Genomic DNA, 17,388 nt, shown 5'->3' on the forward strand with positions numbered 1-17,388 from the left:
GATGTTTATTGCAGGCAGCATGGTATTAGACACGAGAAGACTCCTCCTAAAACTCCTCAGTTGAATGGTCTAGCGGAGAGGATGAACAAGACCTTGGTTGAAAGGGTTACATGTATGCTTTCAGAAGCAAAGTTGCCTAAGCACTTTTGGGGAGAGGCATTGCTTGCAGTTGTGCATGTTATTAATCTCAGTCCCGCAGTTGCTTTGAATACTGAGGTGCCAGACAAAATTTGGTTTGGTAAGAATGTTAGCTGTGATCATTTGCATGTATTTGGTTGCAGGGCATTTGTTCATGTTCCTAAGGATGAAAGATCCAAGTTAGTTAAAAAGACAAGGCAATGTATCTTTATTGGCTATGGTGAGGATGAATTTGGCTACAGGTTTTATGATCCTGTTGAGAAGAAGCTTGTTAGAAGCCGTGATGTACAATTCATGGAAGACCAGACCATTGAAGACATTGATAAGGTGGAGAAGACCACACCCGAGAAAGATAGTAATCTCACTGATGGTAATCCGATGAGGTTGTCCGCTCACAATTTGGAGACTGTTGAAACGGAAGCTCAAGACAATGAGCAACATGGTGATGTTGATGATCAACAGGTTGGAAGTGGAGTAGAGGTTCCAATTGATGATGCTCAAGAGGAACATGATGATGATGACGATCTTGGTGATATACCTGAATCACCTCAAGTCCAACTCAGGAGGTCTAATAGACAGAAACAACCTTCTACAAGGTATTCCTGTGATGAGTACATAACCTTGACTGACGGTGGAGAACCTGAGTGTTTTGAAGAGGCTTTGGATAGTGAAGAGAAGAAACAGTGGTTGGATGCAATGCAAGATGAAATGAAATCTTTGCATGATAATCACACTTACGACTTGGTGAAATTGCCTAAGGGCAAAAGGGCATTGGAAACTAGGTGGATTTTCAAGGTGAAACAAGATTCAAATTCTACGCTTCCAAGGTACAAGGCTAGATTAGTGGTGAAAGGTTTCAGACAGAAAAATGGTGTTGATTTCAATGAGATTTTCTCACCTGTGGTGAAAATGTCATCCATCAGAACTGTGCTAAGTTTAGCTGCTACTCTTGATTTGGAGGTTGAGCAGATGGACGTGAAGACAGCTTTCCTTCATGGTAATTTGGAGGAAGAGATATACATGAAGCAACCTGATGGTTTTCTTGTTAAAGGCAAGGAAGATTATGTATGTAGACTAAGGAAGAGTCTATACGGTTTGAAGCAGGCTCCAAGGAAGTGGTATAAGAAGTTTGAGTCTTTTATGTGTGAGCAAGGTTACAAGAAGACTACTTCTGATCATTGTGTCTTTGTTAAAAATTTTTCTAATGATGACTTTATTATCCTGTTATTATATGTTGATGACATGCTTATTGTTGGGAAAGATATTTCCAAAATTGACAGGTTAAAGAAGACACTTGGCGAGTCTTTTGCCATGAAAGACTTGGGAGCTGCTAAAAGGATTCTTGGCATACATATCTCACGTGATAGGAGAGAAAAGAAGATTTATCTATCACAAGAGCAATACATTAGGAAGGTGTTGCAGAGATTTCAGATGGAAAATGCTAAAGTTGTGAGTACTCCTCTTGCTACTCATTTTAAACTGAGTGTTAAACAGAGTCCTTCAAATGAAATTGAGAAGACCAATATGAGTAGAGTTCCTTATGCATCTGCGGTGGGCAGTTTGATGTATGCGATGGTGTGTACAAGACCAGATATTGCACATGTTGTTGGTACAGTTAGTCGATTTTTGTCAAACCCAGGTAGAGAGCATTGGAATGCTGTGAAATGGATTTTGAGGTATCTTCATGGTACAGTTGATATGAAGCTTTGTTTTGGAGGTGATAAACCTACTTTGATGGGTTACTCAGACTCAGATATGGCTGGGGATATTGATTCCAAAAAGTCCACTTCGGGCTATTTGATAAAGTTTGCAGGGGGAGCTGTGGCTTGGCAATCAAGACTACAAAGGTGTGTAGCGTTGTCTACTACAGAGGCAGAGTTCATTGCTATTACTGAAGCATGCAAGGAGTTGTTATGGTTGAAGAAATTCTTGCAGGAGCTTGGTTTTAGGCAAGATAATTATTCATTGTTCGTTGATAGCCAAAGTGTTATCCATCTTGGTAAGAATCCAACTTTTCATTCTAGATCCAAACATATTGATGTGAGGTATCATTGGATACGTGATGCTTTGGATGCTAAGTTGTTGGAGTTGGAAAAGGTTCATACAGATGATAATGGTGCTGATATGATGACTAAAGCATTGCCAAGAGGAAAGTTTGAAGTTTGTTGTGAGATCGCCGGTTTGGCGGTTATCTCCACATAGTTGTGAGGGGGAGATTTGTTGGGTATTGGGCTCCCTTCCTATGTGAAGAAAAGGCCCAAAATTTGAGAAGCCCATGTCTCACTTAACCTAGTGGAGAGGAGGCTATAAAATAAAGAGAGAGGCAGAACAATAGAGTCAGAACACACTGAAAGCCTTAACACATAGAGGGAGAGGTAGAGGGAAAATTTTGTTCACGTTTTTCACAAAGCTGTCACAGTAGAATCGGTGCTGCGGATTTGTTCATCGTTGGATCGGGCTGAAATTTTTACAGCAGGTTCGAAACTCATTGCTCTTCATTCTGACCGGTCGGATCTTTGATACGAGGTCTGAGTTGGGAGATATTAATTTCGCACTGCAGTAGTGATTTGTAAAGGTTTTCCTCTCTTGTTCTTCTCTATTTGAAAGCTTTGTTGCTTTGTTATTTGGTTGGGTGTTGGCACTAATTTGTGCTATTGATTGAGACTCTTTTGTACTCTTGTTGATCATAGTGAAGCTATTTCTTTGGTCTGGACGACTCGTGATTTTTACCCTTGATTTGAGGGGTTTTCCACGTTAAAAATTTTGGTGCCTTTATTTGTGCTTTGGGTGATTTATTATTGTTGCTCTTTGATTATTGCTCTTCATAGATTCTTGCAAATTAGAGAAAATTATATGCGCTGCATTATCTGGTATATGGTTTGTTGTTGTTTTCCCCATCAATATATATTATGTGGTATAAAATTACTCATTAATATAATTTAAAATTTATAAAAAATTATATAACTATACAAAATAATTAACTAACATGTTTTATTGATCGATCAATAATAATTTCAAAGTAGCGAAGTATTCAAATATCTAAATAAAAGAGTACAATATTAAAAGATATTAAATAATAAAACGGTCTATATTCGTTATCCTAATCCTTCTAATATATTTTTGTTTTTATCACTTAAATTTTTTACATCATTGGAAATTCCATATCAGAATATGTAGTGTTTGTAATAATTAAAAGATATAAATAATTATTCATTTTAAATATCAGCCAATGAAAGTCGACAAACAAAGTCCCCTCTACCTTCATAAACTTTTTTACTCATGGATATAATAATTATTGGATTTGACGGGTTATATTACATGAACAATTGAATGGTATTTTTGGCATTACAATAAGGCATTTAGTACCTGCAAACCATTATTTTTGCACCATCCAATTAGTCACTATTTTAAAGAAATAAATTTGTTTACTAATTCAATTACCGAGCATGACTACCGTATTTTGTCACTAATTTGAGTCAATTTTTATCATTTTTTTAATGGTGAGATAGATATCTTTCATCTTTATTTTGTATTGATTTGTTAGGATTTGATTGAAATATAACGATTAAATAAAATAATAATCCAATTATATGAATATCAGAGGTAATAATTAATTGTACCGAAAACATATATGAACGGGGAATTTAGAATTATATTTTAAAAATTAATTATCTTTAAGGATAAAGATTTTCCTCCGTCTCTTCTCTTGTCATTATCTTCTTGTCATTATCTTCTTTATAGGTAATTAACTTTTACCATAGATTTAAAAATAATAATTAATGTCACAAATAAACCGAATAATTGGATTTAGGTTTCAAAAAATTAAATAATCTTAATCATAAAGATTTCTTTTTTCCTTATCATCTTTATCTTTGTCTGTGATACATCCCGTAATATATTTGCAATTAATCATTTATTATATCAAGAAAACTGAATTGAAAATTTAGATAAACTGAATATTTAAGATTTGGAATTAGATTTTCGATCTTAAATTATCTTTAACATACAGTAAATATTTCCTCTTTCCTTAATTAAAGTTTGATCTTTATAAATAGTCCATCTTACATTAGATTTACAAACAACACAATGCTTAGAAATTTCTGAAATTTCTTTTGCTGTCACCAAATACATTTTCTGCCAGCATTCAACATTGTTTGTCTTTCTTTATAATTTTCTTGATCACATCTTCTATTTGGTTTTGAAGAAATAGAAGATCTTTGAGGGTTTAATATGAATACACCAGTAGTAAGAGGAGGCTCCAGAAGATCTATAGTGCATCACTCTAATAATTTCACTAGAGAAAGGAGAAGGCACCACAATAGAATCATTCAACAAGCAATTCTTCCATCATATAGAATTCCAACAACAACATATCATTCAAGAAGATCTTCAATGCCCATACAAAATAATCTTCATCCTCCGGCCTTTCGTGTAATGTGTCATTCTCTTTACTTTTGGTAATTTCTAGTTCTTAAAAGCCTACTTTCTTTCTCACTTATTATTCTTTTTTCTTATGTAGGAATTTCCTCCATTGGATGACCCTCAGAGTGATATCCTCATGAACATTGTAGACATGTCATATCAGGCATTCTCTCGTCTTATGCATGAACCTTCTTCGCTGGTTGATCCTCAAAGTGATATGAGCATGGACATTGACAACTTGTCATATGAGGCAAGTACTCTATGTATAATTTGATATATTTTTCTAAGAATAGTAAAATCTTAGTGACTATGAAAAATTTTAAATTGCTAACTATTCAAAATTGGACAACAGGAGCTTCTTGAGTTAGGTGAACGAAATGGGAATGACAACTTAGAAAAGGGTTTGCTAAAAGACATTATTGGAAGAAAATTGCGGACAAAAATTTGTCTATTACCTAATGACTTGGAGGAGTCAACTTCTGAGAAATGGGAGACTGATATTTGCATAATATGTCAGGTATCAAATATAGCAACATGTATATTTTATAGAATTCTAGTTTATTTGTCTTTTTTATGTACTAGATTGAGCTTATTCATTCAAGTTTTACTCTTTCTCCTATTAATTGGAATGTTTGTGCATGATTTCACAGGATGAATATAAGAACAGAGAGGAGATTGGAATTCTTCAATGCGAACATGAATACCATGCAAATTGTATAAGAAGATGGTTACATGAGAAAAATATTTGTCCTATCTGCAAATCAAAAGCATTGAATATTGAATAGAAGCTGAAACTAAAATCACATAATTTATTTATTTCAATGAATTCATATTTTTGTTATTATTGTTATGGTGAAAAACTTAATATTTACGGTTTTTATGATCATTGTTATTATTATATTGTTGTTTAAAATTTAATTACATTCTTGATTTTTTTTTCTTAATTTTCTGTTGAATGTCTTTATCTATAAGTGCATGATAAAAATAATTGTTTATATCGGTGACAATTTTTTTATAGTCTTAATTAGTTTAATGTGCAAAGTTTTATAAATAGAATTATAATCAAATCAGTTTGTAGGAAACAAATGGACATTATTTAGCTTTTTGATCAAGAAGTTTCTTTCTTAATTCTTGAAGTACATTTTTTTTAAACAATTGGAATTAGAATTATACAGTATTTTTGAAATTGCAAATTTTAGCTTTCGATTTGCGTTAGGGGATGAATATGGGATGAGACTTTCACTTTTCTTTTTCCTCGTTCAGAATCCTTGTGGAAGGTTGTTGAAGCTTTTATAATATTTATTTCGCAAGTTGAAATTTACTATATATAACTATTAGCCTGTTTGATAAAATAAAATAGTTATTAAAATGATAAATGGATATTTTTTATTATCATAAAAAACTTTAAATTATTGAAAAAATATAAGTTTTATATACGTTGAGTGGAAAGAATATATTACAAATTTAAAAGAACTTTTCAAATTTTAAGGTCTAAGTGTGTACTGATATAAGTAATGAAAACCTTTTTCTTTTATTGGTTGGAGTAAATTACGTCTAGTTCATTCTTTTTATGACTGATTATATCGAAAAGATATAATCTTTATTTATCATTACACATTATTGTGAAAAGAAAATCAAAAACTTAAAGAAAACCAAATTTTAAACTTAATCTTTTACAAATATTAGAATATATATAAAAAAGGAAAAACTTAAGATTAGTTATTATTAATCTTCAAATCATTCTATATTTAATTAATTTAGTACCAGTAACATTCGATTAAAATGATATTATACAGTAAATTCATTTGTCTGCGCTAACATCTTCAGAAAATATTGCAGTATTATTGTTAATATTTTCTATAGTAACGTTTTTATTAGAATAGACATAGTAACAGTTTAAAAAATTATAACTAAACAAAATAAACAAATGTTACTAAATCCTAAGGGGGGGAGCTATTAATGCGTGGGCGACTTAATAAATTTGGGAGCCCCAAACAAACTTAAAAATTAAAACATTTTATTTAAATTTTATTTTTTAAATTTTTTTATGCAAAATTATTTATTAAATTATCATAATTAATTTCATTAAACATTTTTTCTTAATATATAATAGGATTAATCAGTTAAATCTTTACTGAGACACTATTGATCTTAAATAAATTTTTATTATTTTTAGCTTTGATAGCTGAGACCAACACTGGAATTGTTAACATTATTCTATAAGTTATATATGCATTTGAAACAAAAATTATTCTTTTTATATAATTAAGAATGTCAATTGGCTTATCATTTTCCAAACCTATAATTTTCTTTAAGATATATTTAATCATGAAATTAAATAAAATTCATCAATATTCAACAAATTATCATGTTTTAAAGAATTTTCAAGATTTAAGCATTTTTCTTTCAAAAATGAAATATCTACACATCGTAATACACATATATTTGCTCTTTTTTGTCAACAGTTCTTTTTTGTTATGCAATTAAAGCCTCAATTCTTCTTTTCTTTTAAATTTTTGAATAACCTGATTTAAATTTTCTAGTTAACATATCTATATATTTTGATATGAAATAGAAAATGATAATATATAAAACACTATTAAAGATAAATATATAAAACAAATGAATTAAAACAATAAAATATGGTTCTAGTTGTCAATAAAATAAACTCAATAGTAGACTTGTAGTATCTTGAAGTCTCAAGTCTCTTTTTCGTTCTTAAATCTCAACTTTTTCACAAACATGCAAAGTTGTTTATTTTAAGGTTAATCATTAATATAAAAAAAATATTGCTCTTCTCAACTCGATAGTAAGTCTTTTTTTTTTTCCTAAACTTGAATTATCTTTCTACAAAAAACTCAACTTTGAATTAGGCTCCAATTAATCTATTATCCATCAAAAGACTAAATCATACTCTAATTAATAGTTTTGTAAAAAAATTCAGTTCTTCTTCGAGATATATGCAAAAAAAAAAAAACCTCTCAAAACCCGTAAATCTAAAAAGATCGAAATACAAAACTAGACAAAAGAAACACATTTCTAATCATAATACAAATCCAAAATAGAATAAAATACAATAACAAAGAAAAAAAACATACTAAAACTAGAATTATCTTTCTCGAGAAAAATATACTAAAATTTTCCATTCACGAAAAGGACTATTTTAGATATCAATAATCTTTAGTTTATAAATTAATATCTAAATTGATCATTAAAATAATTATTTTTTTTCTCTAAATTTAGTTACTTTATATATATATATATATATATATATATATATATATATATATATATATATATATATTTTGGAAAATGATTAAATGACTCCTGCATTTTGACTCCTGCATTACTACCTGACGTGGAAAATGAATTTTAATTTTTTTTCAATTGCAAAAGATGGAGTGACACGTGAGGGAAATATGAACTTTAGTGAAATAATAATTGCAAGTGGTGAGAGAAAAGAAAACCACCAAAAGCGGTTTTTGCTCTAAAACTACTCGTAGACCACAATGACTGGTGTCAGAATCCTTTGAAACTCTCTACCCCTTCGTGCGAAATCCACCGTGACGATCATTTTTCTTGGAAAATCTCCACCCACCCTGCAAAAGCCACCGTCTTTGTTCCGTTCCGTGAGAGAAGAGAAAGACAAAAGGGAAAACGAGTGGGAGAAGACAAAAACGGAAGACGCAGAACATTCCCAAGCATTGAAAGGAAGGGTTTCTCGCGCAAGGTAGGGAGAAGCGGTGAAGACGAAAGTGTGAGGAAGAAGACGACATTTTTTGGAAAATCCCCTGTCATTATTGTTGAACCCTAAGTGTGATTCACTGTGAATGGTATACATGTTTAGTACCGTAACAACAAAGCCCAGTTGATATTGTTGTGCAAAAAATAATTGGCAGGTCACCATGTAATACATTAGAGGTCACTAGTTAATGCATCCACTATTACATGTATATGAGGTGGGAGTTATGGACCAATTATTCCACAACAATTTTTCTTAAGAGTAAATATACCTTCCATACATGTTTTTGACGTCTTCTAATACATTATAAATATTTTAGTTGTGGACTTCCTTAAAATAGATCAATGGTGAACCGGTTGTGCATTAAGTTCAAGGTAGGTCACCAATTAATAAGTCAGTGTTCACCAATTATTCCATCCAAAGTCAATATATATGTGAGTTGAATTTCGTGGACCTATTATCTCACACTAATATTTCTTAAGTTCAATATACCTTCCATACATGCTTTGAAGGTCATGTGAATCACTATGAATGGTATACATGTTTAGTACCATAACAGCAGACCCTAGTTGATCTTGTTGTGCAAAAAGTAATTGGCAGGTCACCATATAATACATTAGAGGTCACTAGTTAATGCATTCAATGTTGTCATGTGTGTGAGGTGGGAGTTGTGAACCAATTATTACACAACAATTTTTGTTAGGAGTAAATATACTTTCCATATATGTTATTAAGGTCTTCCAAGACACTATAAATGTTTTAGATGTTGTTTTCCTTACAACGGAGCATTGGTGAAACTATTGTGCAAAAAGTTCAAGGTATGTCACCAGTTAATAAGTTAATGGTCACCAATTATTCCATCCAGAGTCAATATATATGTGAGTTGAATTTTGTGGACCAATTATCTCACACCAATATTTATTAGGTTCAATATACCTTCTATACATGCTTTGAAGGTCATGTGATTCACTATGAATGGTATACATGTTTAGTACCGTAACAGCAAACCCCAGTTGACATTTTTGTGCAAAAAGTAATTGGCAGGTCACCATGTAATACATGTAGGGACACTAGTTAATACATTCACTGTTATCATGTGTGTGAGGTGGGAGTTGTGGACCAATTATTCTACAACAATTTTTCTTAGAGTAAATATACCTTCCTTACATGTTATTGACGTCTTCTAATACACTAGAAATGTTTTAGTTGTGGTTTTCCTTACAACATAGCAGTGGTGAAACTGTTGTGCAAAAAGTTCAAAGCAGGTTACAAATTAATAAGTCAATGGTCACCAGTTATTCCTTCCAGTGTTATCATATATAATATGGATTTTATCAATGAGTGTGGCTTAGGTGGATAAAAAAATGCATAATAACAACAATGTCATACATATACTATATTGCTCTAACCATATACTGTCAAATAGTTCAAAGTACAAAAAGACATCATTTAACCTTTAAGTAAAATTTGAATACCATAAAAAAAAAACACATTAAATAGTTATGAAGGGTGGATTTTGCAGGGAATGGGCAGAGAGTTTCGAAGGATTCCAGCACCGGTCGTTGTGGTCTGCGAGTGGTTTTAGAGCAAAACCGCTTTTAGTGGTTTCCTTTTCTCTCGCCGCTTGCAATTATTATTTCACAAATGTTCTTATTCCCATCACGTGCCTCTCCATCCTTTGCAAGTGAAAAAAAATTAAAATTTATTTTCCACGTCAGGTAGTAATGCAATAGTCAAAATGTAGTAGTCATTTAATCATTTTCCATATATTTTCTTGTAGTTTTGTTTAAATTCATCCGTTTGACAGATTAGGTGGAATAGACCAAAGCAGTCTATCACGTTGTAAACTCTTTCTACATAGTGCAACCTACTTCATCACTCCTACTCCCTAGAAATAGAACAACATGATGATGTTTTTTTTTTTAAAATTTATTTACTTTTAATATTATTATGATTATAATATTTATTAGTATTAATTTTATCACATGCAAAATAATTCATGCTTTAGTTTAAGTGACCGGGGTCCTCGTTCTAAATGATCATTCTCTTATTTGAGCGCATCCAAACTCACATAAACAGAGATGCAACCGCATCTGCCTTGTGCTTTTAAAGCAACACTTTTGCTTAAACGATTATTGTCTCGCTTCAAGTCATGTGTGTTTATCCACATGCGAAATTGTTATGTCCAGTTATTAAACATTTTTTTGAAAAAAAAAAGCCATATGAGAATATATTTAGTGTCACATATAATTAGAAAGTGATATTTACCGTGACAAAAAAGTTGTGCTCTGTAGTGTTTGAAGTCATTATAGAGAGAGAAAAAAAAGAAATTGAGAAACAAAACTTGAAAATTATAAAAAACAAATGAAAGAGAGAAAGTCAGTTTTGATGATTATTTTCAAGAGGATACATAAATAAATAAACAAATCAGAAGACAATAAATAAACTTTATTTAAGTATTAAAGTGTTGGGAATAGTCTAAATATGAGTCAAAATTTTACATAGGATAGAAAAGAAAAAATTAAATACTATATAGGAGAAAAAATCCATGAAAACATTGTCTTAGGATTTTTGGTTAAAAGTGGTGTCAAATATTTTATATATTTAAGACCAATGTCATATATATAGAATCACAATCTCTCGATGACTATAACATCATATATATATATATATATATATATATATATGAAAAATATATATAAACCCTGAAGAATATATTAAAAAAAGTAAAATGTGTACTAAAAAAGTCTTATTCATATGTAGTTATGAAAAAATTACACATGTATTATAGATTCTAAATAAAAACACCTAATGCAAAACAATATAAAAGAATTTAAAAGTTCATCTATCTAAGTATATATACCAAACTAAAAACTACTATTAATTCGTGTAAATTTTCTTTTGCACACGTATTCGAAACTGATTTATTCAAACCTCATAAATTCAAATAAACAGTAAACTTGAAAATAAAAATGAAGAATTACACTCCCAGTAAAAACTACCATATTCTTTTATTACTTTCACTCTCTTAAAATCGTTACATTTTCTTATAACACAATTCACAACTCTTTTCATCATTACTTTCACTTCATACACTACTCTCTATCATAATATAACTTTCCTCAAATGAGTTTACGAATACCATAAAAAGATTTCATAATTTATAAATAAAATCATTTCATTACCTTAGCATGTCTTACTCTTCATATTATACACATTTATCGTTCTTAAAACACATATTTTAATATCAAGATCAACCCAAGACCACAACACTACATAAGAACCTACTAACTCATCAAATAAGAATACCCTTCATAAAAGAGAAACCTAAAGTATAACACCAACATGAGAAATTAATTGGTATAACTACCACTACAAGAATTTTACTTATTTTCGGCGAAATATTACCGACGGATCCATTTCCACCGCAAATAGTTGATTATCGACGGATTTATCGATGAATATCGTCGTCGAATTTACCGACGGATATGTCCGTCGGTGATCCGTTAATAAATGGTATGAGAAAACTATTTCGTCGGTAATTGTGTCGATAAAAGTGTTAAACCCTTATCGACGGATTGTGCCGTCGGTAAATCCTTCGGTAAAGGCCTCAACAAAATGACTTAAACATTTCAGATTTCATTTTCCCCACTTCATTTTCCCCGCAACACTCACTCTGAACCCTCATCCGCCGAACACCTTTCATTGTCATCCATTGCCATCACGACGACAGTCTGGCACCGCGACGAGGGTTTGCTACCAGAGATTTGAGAGGAAGGACGGTGTCCCCGCGCAACCGCTACTGAGGGTGTCCCGTTCGACTAGACCGTCACGGTGTCGCCGCTGCCATTGTTCTATTGTCGTGACATTGGCGGAGAAAATTCCGGTGAGTAGGATTTGATTCTCTTCTTTTCGCCATCTCATCCCTCTATTATTAATTTCGTGTTTTTGTTTGTGTGATGAACATTGAGGTTGTGAGGGATGATCGTTGTTTCATAGTGCCACAGTTTTTGGGATAGCTCTTGGCACGATAGAGGCTGCTAAATTGGTGATTGCACCATCGACGGAGGTTAGTGGAACTGATAATGTTAACTGTGGAGGAAGTGTTGGCAACTATATGTTTAGTTTATCCTGTGCTGTTATGATGCATCTGCTTTTCTGTCAATTTGTCCCTGAGCATTTGCATTTAAATATAACACTTGTGATTATTTGATGTTGTCATGAATTGGTGTTGTGCTTTCATTTGTTTAGTTGCGATTTGGCCAATGCTGTGATTAAATGCTATTGTGCTTTCCTTTGTTTGGGTCTGAATGGGAATTTGCACGATTCCAATTGCACGATTCTAGTTTATAAAATGGGCTTGGTTTGTTCAAGAGTGGTTCTTGAGGCAAATTGGGATTTAACTCGGGACATTGAACCAATTATCTGTATGGCAGCATTTATAGCTTGTGAAATTTGTTATTGAGTCTTGGGCTTAGTTTTTGTTTCCTTTTCTTTGTTATTTATCTAGCAGTGCAAAGGCCTAAGTTTGGGGGTGTGATAACTCCTAATTTTGTAGTAATTTTAGAGGCCAAGATTGTATTTGTGTAAGCTTTATAGAGTTCATTTGAGCATGCTACTTGCATTCCTTATCTTGGTGCAGTGAAATCTATTTAAGTGAGGTTCTAATTCAGTTTCAATCTATTATTTCTTAAGCCTCATTGCATTCCTAATTCTCTTGCCAAATCCTTTAACACGGTTGTTTTAGCCTCTTATTACTTTGAGTGATTGTTACGTTAATTCTAATTAACTCCAGCCTTTGATTTTTGTACCTTAGTTTCTAAAACTAATTATAATTAACTCCAGCATTTGAATTATATTTCTTCTTCCTACCTTTCACGTTTAGGCTTTGGTTAATAGCAACCTATTCCTACACTAAGACTAATACTCATTCTAGTGGCTTCTTATATAAGCCCTAATGCAAAAATTAATATAGTGACAAGCTAATTAAGTAGTTATGAACTTTTCTTCTATTGAAGTTTGTATATGTTGTTTGTATTTCATTTCAATTTTTGCCTTTGCCTTTGATTCATGTTGTAATGGAAATTTGAAAACTTTATCATTTTATCTTGATTATGATAGGGGAGGAAAGGGTAAGGGTCAGGGAGGTTATGGACCTAAATTGACAAGAGTTGTGAAGGATTCCCCTAAAAGGGTTGTATTTTTATGAGGTATTTCTTTCCATTTGCCCTCAATTTTTACATTTCCTATATTCATGCATTATAATTTTTAATAGAGCATGCATGGCTGATTTTTGAGTTATAAATGTGATGAGTTGATGATCTTTACATGTAAAAAGACATAAAATTAAATACAAAGAAACTTGTTGCCTTAGTCACGTTGTATTTCGGGTTAAGGATGATGTTCTACTATTGGTTCATAGTCAAGAAGGTCAACCTTGCTTTCTTTCTCATCTTTAATTAACTATTGTATCAATATTAATTTTGTTTTGTGGTTTCATTCTTAGTCACTTTATGTGTTGTGTGGTTGGTTTAATTGGTAAAGTGGTTCAGTGGGTTTCCTTAAGGGTAGTTAGGTTTCTTTAGTCACTAGTATTTTATTTTTTGTTGTTTTTTGAGGGCTTCCAAAACTAGTAATAGAATTAATGATGCATTCTACTCCTCATTTCTTAATTTATTTTGCTGGCCTTGAGGAAGTACCTTGTTGGTTGGTCTTAAAACAAAATTATTGAATGAATGATCCATTTTCTATTTTGAGTCTTATATACAGCCACTAAAACATTGCTTTGAATGTTTAATCATGCATACAAGTTAGGAATAGAAAAAGAATTTAAATTTGCGTACACTACTAAAAAAGTAATTATAGCAGAGTAACAGGCGAACCTCTTTTCTCAATTTCCTCTCATTCTTTTCTACTGCACTTTGTCCCTCTTATGTTATAACGTATCTTACCATTTAAGGTTTGTAAGATACGAAATAGAAATTGGTAATCAGAGGTTTTCTTTCATGTTGGACTTAAGTAGTAATAGGTTTATTACTTAAGCCCCATGTTCTTTGACTACCACAAAAGTAACATTGTCATTGTTTGCCTTCTCACAGAACATGGGTGAAGTTCCTAGCCACCGTCGTTGGGTGTATGACCGTTGTTACAATGGTAGGAGAGGCTTGAAGGAAACTTTTGTGACAGGAGTTGATCAGTTTATTCAGACTGCTCGACAATATAAATATTATGCTCTTGAGGGAGGGATTAGATGTCCCTGCTTAAGTGCGAATGTACTCATATTTTGAAAGATGAGGAAGTTAAAGTTCATTTATACAAAAAAGGGTTCATGCCAGATTATTGGATTTGGACATTTCACAGTGAAGAAGTGCCCTCTGTTTATTCGGGTGAACATGACACACATTTACCTAGTTCAAGCACGGTGGATCATATCTTTGAGATGAATCAAATTATGTATATGCAAGAGACGTTGAGTAATGCTCTTGGCCAACATGATTCATTTGAAGAAGCAGACAGGAGTCATTTAGAAGAGTCTCCAAATGACTTCACTCAAAGATTTTACAATTTATTAGCAGATGCCAATGAACCTGTATTTGAAGGGGTTACAGAGTCTAAATTGTCAGTATGCATCAGACTTTTGTCCCTCAAATCCAACTGGAACATTCCCAACCAAGCATTGGACAACATTCCAAAACTCATTTTAGATCTAACACCACCAAATAATTCTTTGCCCAAGAATTACTATGAAGCAAAGAGATTAGTTTCAAAGTTGGGATTGGAGTCTAAGAAGATTAATTGTTGTATGAACGACTGTATGCTTTTCTATGACAATGATAATGGAAAAATGATGCATCTTTGCTCCAATGCAAATTTTGTGGACACCCTCGATATCATACACTCCATGGAGGCCAGAGGCAAAAAAACCAATTCCATTGAAGTCCATGTTCTACTTGCCTATAATTCCAAGACTACAAAGAATGTTTGCTTCAATGCAAACAGCACAACATATGACATGGCATGATGAGAACAAAATAGAAGGCATGCTACGTCATCCATCCGATGGACAAGCTTGGAAGCACTTCGATCGAAAGCATCCTTCCTTCGCCAATGATCCCCGTAACGTTCGACTTGGTCTTTGTTCAGATGGATTTAATCCGTACATCCAGGTATCGTAATCACCCTATTCTTGTTAGCTTGTGATTGTTACTCCTTACAATCTTCCACCTGAGATGTGTATGACTAAGCCTTATATGTTTTTGACGTGTATAATACCAGGTCCATCTAATCCAAAGGCATCGATAGATGTTTATCTAAAGCCTTTGATTGATGATTTGAATAAGCTGTGGAGTGGTATTTGGACATATGATGTTTCAAGGAATCAAAATTTCCTAATGAGGGCAACTTTGATGTGGACTATTAATGACTTCCCTGCATATGGGATGTTATCCGGTTGGAGCACACATGGTAGATTAGCCTGTCCGCATTGTATGGAGCATACTAAGTCGTTCACATTGAATTATGGTCGGAAAATTTGCTGGTTTGATTTTCATCGTCGATTCTTGCCAAGTGACCATCCATTTAGGAGAAACACTAGGGCATTTCACAAAGGGGAAGTTGAAACAGATGGGCCACCTCCGAGGTTGACTCCATCACAACTTTGGAGAAGAGTCAAACATTTTCCAAAAGTGATTGAAAGTGGTCTCATAAGGATCGATGGGTATGGAGAGTGGCATAATTGGACTAAAAAAAGTATCTTTTGGGATTTTCCATATTGGAAAGATAACTTGCTAAGACATAATCTTGATGTCATGCATATAGAAAAGAATTTCTTTGACAACATCTTCAACACAGTGATGAATGTTAGTGGTAAGACAAAAGATAATGACAAAGCAAGAAGAGATATTGGTTTATATTGTCGACGCAAAAACTTGCAGTTGAAGTCATAGGGCGATGGGAAGTGGCTCAAGCCAAAAGCAAATTATACGATGACAAAAGATGAAGCTAAAATAGTTTGTCGTTGGATCAAGGAGCTTAGAATGCTAGATGGTCATTCTTCAAACTTGGCAAGATGTGTTGATATTGAAAAGGGTAGTATTCATGGTATGAAGAGTCATGGTTGTCATGTATTCATGGAGACATTACTCCCTATTACGTTCAGCTCGTTGCCGATACATGTGTTAAATCCTCTAATAGAAATTAGTCAGTTCTTCAAAGACTTGTGCTCAACGACACTAAAGGAGGATTCATTACAAAAACTGGAGGAAAATATTCCTCTTGTTATTTGCAAATTGGAAAGAATATTTCCTCCAGGATTCTTTGATTCAATGGAGCATCTCCCTATTCATCTTCCATATGAAGCATGGCTTGGCGGACCCGTACAATATAGGTGGATGTATCCATTTGAAAGGTGATATGATTACTTAATTGTTTGAACTTTGAACTCTTATTCTCGTGTTCAATTCTAATGTGCACATTTTTTATTTGTAAAGATTTATGGGGGAATCAAAGCGTTCTGTAAAAAACAAAGCCAGAGTAGAAGGATCCATTTGTGCAACTTACTTGCATCGTGAGACCACATACTTTTGCTCTCATTATTTTCAAAACTTAACGTTGTGTCTGAAAAATCGTAGGAATGAAACACAATGGCAAAGTCAAACATCTGAGTCAACATTATCGGTGTTTAAACAAGTCGGTCGTCACGCAGGCAAGGAGTGCACTTATTGGTTAACTAATGCTGAATTCAACTCTGCTCATGTGCATGTGTTAATTAATTGCACTGAAGTTAAACCGTACCTTGAGTAAGTTCTAATCCCATTGTCTACAACCTAAATGGTAAATTCCTTTTAAGCTATTTGTATTCATTGTATTGTTAATCTTCCTTTGACAGCTCATTCCTTGTAGCTGAGCAAATACCTCAAGGAACGTCTTCTACTAACATATACTCAAATTTTCCTCATTGGTTTAGAAACCAAGTAAGTGCAGTCTTCTTAGTTCAAGAACCTTTGTTGCTAAAGTTGACTAAACTTTCAATTTTCACACAATTTTTAGGTTTACAACGAGCCATTATGTGTTAGAAATCAAGAGTT

The 17,388-nt window shown here is 32.7% G+C and overlaps 1 pseudogene; it reads left to right on the forward strand.

The window, feature by feature from the left end:
* Positions 1-14,403: 14,403 nt before the first annotated feature.
* Positions 14,404-17,104, forward strand: LOC114170150 (uncharacterized; annotated as a pseudogene).
* The last annotated feature ends 284 nt before the right edge of the window (positions 17,105-17,388 follow it).

Source organism: Vigna unguiculata, chromosome 11 (genome assembly GCF_037176805.1).
Source record: "Vigna unguiculata cultivar grain cowpea cultivar isolate G323 ecotype 2 chromosome 11, ASM3717680v1, whole genome shotgun sequence".
In the NCBI taxonomy this organism is placed as follows: Eukaryota; Viridiplantae; Streptophyta; class Magnoliopsida; order Fabales; family Fabaceae; genus Vigna; species Vigna unguiculata.